We start from the raw sequence: 9,937 nt of genomic DNA on the forward strand, positions 1-9,937 counted from the left end.
AACCTAAACTATACGAAATCGCAACGCATCCGAACTTAATTCTTTTCAAAATCCTCCAAAAACGTTACCCACTAATCCGAGCACTCCAATTCGGTGCTTCCCGACCTACTCGAGAGGTGACACAAAAAGAAAACGATAACGCGGCTCGACCCGGTACGGCGAAATTCGGCTATACTTGGTTTCACTAACGAGAAAGATTCAACTAAAACCCGTGACTCTACTCAACTTTTTCAGAAACTCAAAATTTACTCTACTCTAACCCGCGTACTCAGGCTACGGTCATCAAGCAAGAGAATCGGCAAAAGAATTTCGAGTACTTTTCTACAACGCAAATCCAAAACGGCTATCCGTTACTCGGCAAGCCATTTCACAATTATGCTCGAAATTCAATCGCGGGGATAGAAGCAGCGCTTACCTTCTACATCCTTGCAACCCCCTTTCCATTCCCTTCGCGATTTTTGGGCGACTCCATTGCTTCGCGAAACTCCCCCAAAACGTGACTACTAATCACGACCGCCAGAACTAGAGTGGTTTCAAAAACCTACCACCTGCCGCAACACGGATCTCGATACGCCATCCCAAACGTGACGTCATACCCCCAAGAATACGCAATAATCGATCCGTCATCGATTTCGTCGATCGCGCAACTCGACGCGCACCTTCGAAAGCATCGCTGCGCAGAACTTAAAGCTAGCTCGCAATCTCGTCCTCCGCGCAGCTCCATGACGTCTTGGCGGTGAGCGTGGTGCTCCCTCGTCGCTAGTCGGTCCGTCGCAAGTTCGCTGGTCAATTGTTGGCGGGGTGAAGGGGGGAGAGGCTGCGGCGCGCCGGCCGCCAGCGGGAATCGCGTCCACCTTGGATTCCCGCGATGCGGGGATCTGCGCCGGCTCCCCCTCCACAGCCTCGACATCCTTCCTTCGCAATTGTCGCTAGTCCGCCACTTCGCACTTTCCTCGAATTCGGTGTCGACTTCTTGCCTAATGCCGTTGTAGCTCGAAAAATAGAAAAACAAAGAAAACTGAAATATCTTACGCTGGTCGCTAAAGTGTCCCCTCTCGTAGTTTCGGATGCGTGACTCTAGTCCTGGCGCTCTTTTCCAAAAACTTCGCGACTCAATTTCGGAAATTCCTAAATTTTTGGTTCCGCCCAGGTTCAAGGGGCCCCTTGTAACGGGCATCAAAAATGCCACGTTACAATATATATATATATATTTATATATATTTATATTATACAATAATCTGATAGAATATAAATGAAGGTAATTTAGTAAAACGATTTGATGAAATAAAGAATAATTTGTTTAGACAAATTTTTTTACCCAAATTGAAGGATAAATAATCTATGAAAATTAAAAATAGGAAAATAAATAAATAATAATTCATCTATCTGTGTGTTTTCGGTAAATTTCACAATTATTTCTAATTCATTGTATAAATGTTCCAAATTACAATTTATAAAGTAAATTGAATGGGATTTTTCTGAAGAATAATATTTTCATTTCAATTACTATGTGAGCAGATAATTAAAAAATACATAGGATTTTTCTAATAATTATACATGATTTCAAAAGATTTAAATAATGTAAGAAAAAAATTTTTTTCTTTGAATTTTCTTTTTTTTGAAAGTGAATTAAAAATTATCATATATATATATATATGTACACACACACACATATATATATGTATATATTTATATATATTTATATTATACATGATTATAATAGAATATAAATGGAGGTAATTAGGTTAAATGATTCAATAAAATAAAAAATGATTCATTTGAATAAATTATTTTTCTCAAAGTGAAGGATAATTAATTTTCAAAAATTGATAATATAAAATTAAATAAATAATAATTTATCTATCTGTATGTTTTCTCTCAATTTCATAATTAGTTCTGATTCATTGTATAAATGTTCCAAATTTTAATTCATAAAGTGAATTGAATGGCATTCTTCTGAAGAGTGATGTTTTTATTTTATTTCATGTGTGAGCAGATAATTAATAAATATATAGGATTCTTCTAATAATTATATATGATTTCAAAAAATTCAAATAATGCGAAAAAAAAATTTTTTTTCAAATTTTTTTTTTTATGAAGTAAATTAAAAATCATCATCATAAATATATACATATATATATATAGATACATATATTGATATGTATTTATATTATACATGATTGTAATAAAATATAAATCGAGGTAATTAGGCTGAATGATTCAATAAAATAGAAAATGATTCATTCAAATAATTTATTTTTCTCAAAGTGAAGAATTAATAATTTTCATAAATTGATAATATGAAATTAAATGAATGATAATTTATCTATCTGTATGTTTTCTCTCAATTTCATAATTAGTTCTTATTCATTGTATAAATGTTCCGAATTACAATTCGTAAAGTAAATAAATGGCATTTTCCTAATGAATAAGATTTTTATTTCAATTATTATGTGAGCAGATAATTAAAAAATATGTAGGATTTTTCTGATAATTATATATGATTTTAAAAAATTTGAATAACGTCAAAAATTTTTTTTTTTTTAATTTTTTTTTTTCTAAAAGTAAATCAAAAATTATAATATATATATATATATATATATATATACATACATATACATATATATATATATGCAATGCTCACACAATACATGTATTTATTTATATACATTTATATTATACATCAATATAAAGAATATAAATAGAGGTCATTAGGTTGAATGATTTATTAAAATAAGAAATGATTTATTCAAATGAATTATTATTCCTTATTGAAGAAAAATTGATTTTTAAAAATTAAAAAAACATAAAAATAAGAAAATAATAATTCATCTATTTGTATTTTTTTGGTAAATTCCATAATTATTTCCAATTCATTGTGTAAATGTTCCAAATTACAATTTATAAAGTAAATGAAATGGCATTTTTCTAATGAATAATATTTTTATTTTAGTTAATATGTGAGCAGATGATTGAAAAATATGTAGGATTCTTTTAATAATTATATATAATTTTGAAAATTTAAATGATGTAAAAAAATTTTTTTTCTCAAAAATTTCATCTTTTTTCAATAGTAAATTGATTCTTATAATATATATATATATACACACACACACACACACGTATATATATACATATATTCATATAAATTTATATTATACATTAATATAATGGAATATGAATGGAGGTAATTAGGTTGAATAATTTATTAGAATGAAAAATGATTTATTTCAATGAATTATTTTTCTTAAATTGAAAAATAGTTGATTTTCAAACATTAAAAATATAAAATTAATGAATAATAATCTATCCATCTGTATGTTTTCGGTAAATTTCATAATTATTTCTGATTCATTGTATAAATGTTCCAAATTACAATTTTTAAAGTAAATTGAATGGGATTTTTCTAAAGAATGATATTTCCATTTCGAATAATATGTGAGCAGATAATTAAGAAATATATAGGATTTTTCTCATAATTATATTCAATTTCAAAAAATCTAAATAATGTAAAAAAATTTTTTCTCTTTAAATTTCTCTTTTTTTAGAAGTAAATCGAAAATTATAATATATATATATATATATATACACACACACATATAGATATGTATATTTATATATATATATATTATACATTAGTTTAATGGAATATAAATGGAGGTGATTAGGTTAAATACTTAATTAGAATGAAAAATGATTTATTTAGATAAATTATTTTTCTTAAATTAAAAAATAATAATATTCTCATTTTAATCAATATGTTAGCAGATAATTCAAAAATATATAGGATTTTTCTAATGATTATACATGATTTTAAAAAATTTGAATAATGTGAAAAAAAATTTTTTTTCATCAAATTTCTTTTTTTTTGAAAGTAAATCAAAAATTATAATATATATATATATGTACACACACACACACAGATATGTATGTTTATATATATTTATATTATACATTAATATAATACAATATAAATAGAGGTAATCAAGTTAAATGATTTAATAAAATGAAAAATGATTCATTTGAACGAATCATTTTTCTCAAATTGAAGAATAAATAATTTATGAAAATGAAAAATATGAAATTAAATGAGTAATAATTTATCTCTTGGTATGTTTTCTTTAAATTACATAATTATTCCTAATTCATTGCATGAATGTTTCAAATTACAATTTATAAAGCAAATTAAATGGCATTCTTCTAGAGAGTCATGTTTTTATTTTATTTGATGAGTGAGCAGATAATTAAAAAATACATAGGATTCTTCTGATAATTATATATGATTTCAAAAAATTTAAATGATGCGAAAAATTTTTTTCTTCAAATTTTTTTTGTTTGAAGTAAATTAAAAATCATCATATATATATATACATATATATATATATATACATACATATATATCTATACATATATTTATATATATTTATATTATACGTGATTGTGATAGAATATAAATGGAGCTAATTAGGCTGAATGATTCAATAAAATAAGAAATAATTTATTTGAATAATTAATTTTTCTCAAAGTGAAGAATAAATAATTTTCAAAAATTGATAATATGAAATTAAATGAATAATAATTTATCTATCTGTATGTTTTCTCTTAATTTCATAATTAGTTCTAATTCATCGTATCAATGTTCCAAATTTCAATTCATAAAGTAAATTAAATGGCATTTTTCTAATGAATAATATTTTTATTTCAATCAGTATGTGAGCAGATAATTGAAAAATATATAGGATTTTTCTACCGATCAAATATAAATTTTAAAAATTCGAACAATTCCAAAAAAATATTTTTCTTCCAACTTCCTTTTTTTTAAAAGTAAATTGGAAAATATAATGTATATATATACACACACACACACACATATATACCGGGACAATCTCTTAAAACTATACATATAACGCGCATGCGCCAAATAATTTAATCTCATTGGTCTGTGAAATCGCGCTACGGTGATGTTTTCATCTGCTGAGCAAGGCGCCAACGTACCCAAAATGAAACAAAAGCTGTAATTCTCTCGCGCGTAAAGCCGTGGATTGAGGTTATGCTGCTGTTTATTTTTACGTAGCGTGAAATGTCTAAGAAGAATAGTATCGTTCAGCAATACCGTGGTTGATTTCGGAAGATATTCAACCGACGCAATAAAGAATTTAACGAAAAAGCAAATATCAAATGATACAGAAATTGGGTGTTATTTATTGAAAGAAGAAATCTGAAATTCAACGTGAAATGTCATTAACAAGTGGGAGTCTGGACAAACAGAGAGAGGTAAGTAAAAACAATGTTTATTGTAAACAGATTCTTTATTTACATAAAATTAAAAATAAATGAATGGTTGAGACCCAGTAGAAGGTATTTCCAGAGTAGATTCGTTACGGTGCAGTGCTCCAGAAGTCAGTACTTAGTGCCGATGAACATGAAATTAATAAAAGAAATGAGTAACAAGGAATAGAGAAATTATTCATCTTAAACACGAAGCTTAGGAGGACAAAGAGTAGCAATTAACAGAAAACGTACCCGACACAATACTCACAAAAACCCTCGCCGACATCATTGATTAGTTGACAAAGTTTTTGCAGCTCCATTGTACAACAATCAGTGTTCCGTTAACAAAGAAGGTTCACCAGATATCCAAGAATAAAAAGAGAAAAAGAACAACAGTTAATATTACAGTGTAAATCATGCTATTAATGAAAAATTAGGAAACAAAACAATAACTTACAAGACAATCGTCCGATAACACTGGGAGACCAATCTCCACTCTTCTGATCACCCCTCGTCTGGCCATTGGTTGCCTTTCAAAAAGTGCTGCCTTTTTTTTTGCCTTCAAAAATACCGAAAGATCCTGTTTGATAATAATAGCTTCTAATATTTTCAGGTACGAAATAATTCATTGTCAAAGCGGGACTAAATTTGTCAGGCATGGAAGCATGTAGGTAAATTTCCAATCACGTGATCTTTGACAATAACAATATTTTAACATGGATTCAATGATAAAATTCATTTTTTTTTTCAGCAGGCTCGAAGCTTAAACTTCGATCAACACGAGGACAATTATGCCTCACCTGATGGTCAAAACGTTTAGGTGGCAAGGATCCTGGTTTCTCGAGCGGTGCAATCATTAGAACCATCGAACCTGGTTGTTTCGTCAGACATCAGGTGCCAGAGTGAATTTTATCAGGCCATCGCCACCTTCTTAACATCAGTTGAGGCAAAATTGAAGAGCGGGATATACTACAGATCATAATGGCTGAATATCCCATCATTTTACTTTGATCGAGCCAATAGCGCTAAGTTTGTTACTTAACCGTTGCTGCCAATTCATTCTACCGAGGAATCATTCTGTGCACCATTGTAATTTAAGCATTATTATTGACCAGCATTGTTTTTCAAACTTTATACCATTTGATTTGGTATCTTATTTTGAAGCTTACTTTTACTCTCTTTGGCATTGAATTCAGATAAATAGTTTTTCAAGTCCTCAATTAGATTGTAGGGTTGAATTTTGCTAGGCAAACTGAATCAATCTAAATCTAGAACTGTTGAATAAGTTCAGTTAAAAATGTCTTTAAATATAATCTCAGTTGACGGTGTCATCTGGCTAGCTAGTTGCACGATAACTTGAAACCAAATTCAATTTTACACTCTTTATAGGGTCCTACGCTAAGACTGAAAGCTTGTGAATCTCCATGTACCGCAATTATTTCTGCATTTCATGTTAGCATTATCTGGAGCAAAAAAAATTCCATTTTGAGATTGAAAATGGAACCTGAAACACAGAGTTATTCAATAGCACGAATTGAAAACCAAGAATTTTATAATGGTTTCTGCAACAAAGGGACTCTTTCCAAATATCCTTGTTAGAAGGTGATGTTCGGAGGACTATGAACAAGATATTGTTTCGGATTACATTATTTGGAAAAAAATCTTCATAAACTTCGTTAAAAATTAGATATTCATTTATTTTGATGAAACAAGGGACACAATCTTTACATTACTTTAAAATTGACATTACTCTAAAACATGATTGTCCTGGAAGCTAATTGTGACATCGAGGCGCATTTTGAGAAACCTGATTTTCAATTTGTGTCACAGGATGTGATTTACGTTCCTGAGTTCTACGCTTTCGATTAGATTTTCTTTGTTTCAAACCGCACTAACATGAAATACAGAAATCATTTTAATAAATCTAATATCACTTGAATTTTCAATTTGAGTATTAGGTTCCCTTCATTTATTTAATCGAACATCATTGAAAATTTGCGAAATAAATTCTGATCATCATTCGGAAATTTTAAATAGTAGTAGCAATAATTTGTTAATCGGAAAAAATACATTGACTATCGACTATTCGTAAATTTTGTTGAACTATTTTCAAGAAAAAAAAGATTCCCAGTTCCGTTACAGATAGTGAGATATTTAAATTTCTTGAATGCTCGGTTTAATGTCTCATTTTCGAAAGTGATAAAATTCAATATTACCGCCTGAAATCACAAAAGAGTGAGAAAGTTGCTTAGTTGCTTGAAAGTGGCGATGATCTTTGTACGTTCGACAAATTGAATGGGCAGATAACAGTGAATATCAGAGATGTAATTATTTTAGCCGTATCACCTGTTGATAGATAAAAATTCCATTGTTATTTCTAATGTACGAAATAATAAAAATGATTAAATAAAGTGTTCGCACCTACCTGCTGCGTTTCTTCTAAGCACCCAACATTTAAACAGATTTCTCATTTTAGTCGAATAAAGCCAATTTTCAAAGAGCATTAGCATCAACTTTCCGAGTCACTACCTCGACTGTTTGAGATTCTAACCTCAAAAATTCGTATGAACTACAACGCCGCCAGAAACAGAGTTTGACAGCTGAAACTCGGAGTGGCTAACCTGCCCGAGCAGCCAATAAAACTCGCGCATGCGCATTATATGTATAGTTTCAAGAGATTGTCCCGGTATATATATTAGAGTGTCCCAAACAAACCGACTATTTTTTTTTTTTCAAAGAACATTGAAAAATCATCAGAGTATCTCTAGAAAATGACCCTGTGAAAATATGAGCTCCTAATATTAATATTTAGAGGTGGCGATTTGTAATTTTCTATTTCCCATTTAAATAACATGGGAAAATTTTTTTTTGAACTTTGGAATTTTGTGATGGGATAACGAGCTACTTCATAGGAATGACAAAATCAGGTCTTATAGGAAATTTGATGCTCTACAAAAAAGATCTGATTGACATTTTGCGTAAATCCAGCCGTTTCAAAAATATCGAGCCTCAAACTTCGGACTGTTTAAAATTATGCTTTTTTTTCGTAAATACAACAAAAATTAATTTATATGTATTATAAACCCAGAATTATCAACTGAACAATAAATATATGCATATATTTGACGGAATGCAGATCCGAAATCATTAATAGATCCGAAATTATTAATATATGCATATATTTGACGGAATGCAGATCCGAAATTATTAATAGATCCGAAATTATTAATAATTTCGGATCTGCATTCCGTCAAATATATGCATATATTTATTGTTCAGTTGATAATTCTGGGTTTATAATACATATAAATTAATTTTTGTTGTATTTACGAAAAAAAAAGCATAATCTTAAACAGTCCGAAGTTTGAGGCTCGATATTTTTGAAACGGCTGGATTTACGCAAAATGTCAATCAGATCTTTTTTGTAGAGCATCAAATTTCCTATAAGACCTGATTTTGTCACACTTATGAAGTAGCTCGTTATCCCATCACAAAATTCCAAAGTTCAAAAAAAAATTTTCCCATGTTATTTAAATGGGAAATAGAAAATTACAAATCGCCACCTCTAAATATTAATATTAAGAGCTCATATTTTCACAGGGTCATTTTCTAGAGATACTCTGATGATTTTTCAATGTTCTTTGAAAAAAAAAACATAGTCGGTTTTTTTGGGACACTCTAATATATATATATATATATATATATATATATATATTTTTATATATTTACATCATACAATAATATGATGGTATATGAATGGAGGTAATAAGGTTGAATGATTTAATGAAATACAGAATAATTTATTTAAACTAATTTTATTTTCTCAAATTGAAGGATAAATAATTTATGAAAATTAAAAATATGAAAATTGATGGATAATAATTTATCTATCTGTGTGTTTTTTTTAGATTTTATAATGAGTTCTAATTCACTGTATAAATGTTCCAAATTACAATTCGTAAAGTAAATAAATGGCATTTTCCTAATGAATAGGATTTTTATTTTAATTATTATGTGAGCAGATAATTGAAGAATACGTAGGATTCTTCTAATAATTATATATGATTTCAAAAAATTTGAATAACGTAAAAAAATTTTTTTTTTTAAATTTTTTTTTCTCTAAAAGTAAATCAAAAATTATAATATATATATATATATATATATGTATATATATGCAATGCTCACACAATACATGTATTTATTCATATACATCCATATTATACATCAATATAAAGAATATAAATAAAGGTCATTAGGTAAATGATTCATGAAAATAAGAAATGATTTATTTAAATGAATTGTTTTTCTTAAATTAGAGGAAAATCAATTTTTAAAAATTGAAAATATGAAATTCAATGAATAATAATTAATCCATCTGTATGTTTAATTTAAATTCTATAATTATTCCTAATTTATTGTATAAATGTTCCAAATTACAATTTATAAAGTGAATTGAATGGCATTTTTCCAAAAAATAATATTTTTATTCCAATTAATATGTGAGCAGATGATTGAAAAATATATAGGATTTTTGTAATAATTGAATATCATTTTAAAAAATTCAAATTATGTGAACAAAATTTTTTTTCAAAATTTCTCATTTTTTGAAAGTAAATGGAAATTCATAATATATATATATTAGGGTGCTTTTTTTTTGGACTATTTT

Source organism: Neodiprion pinetum, unplaced genomic scaffold (assembly GCF_021155775.2).
Source record: "Neodiprion pinetum isolate iyNeoPine1 unplaced genomic scaffold, iyNeoPine1.2 ptg000083l, whole genome shotgun sequence".
Lineage (NCBI taxonomy): Eukaryota > Metazoa > Arthropoda > Insecta > Hymenoptera > Diprionidae > Neodiprion > Neodiprion pinetum.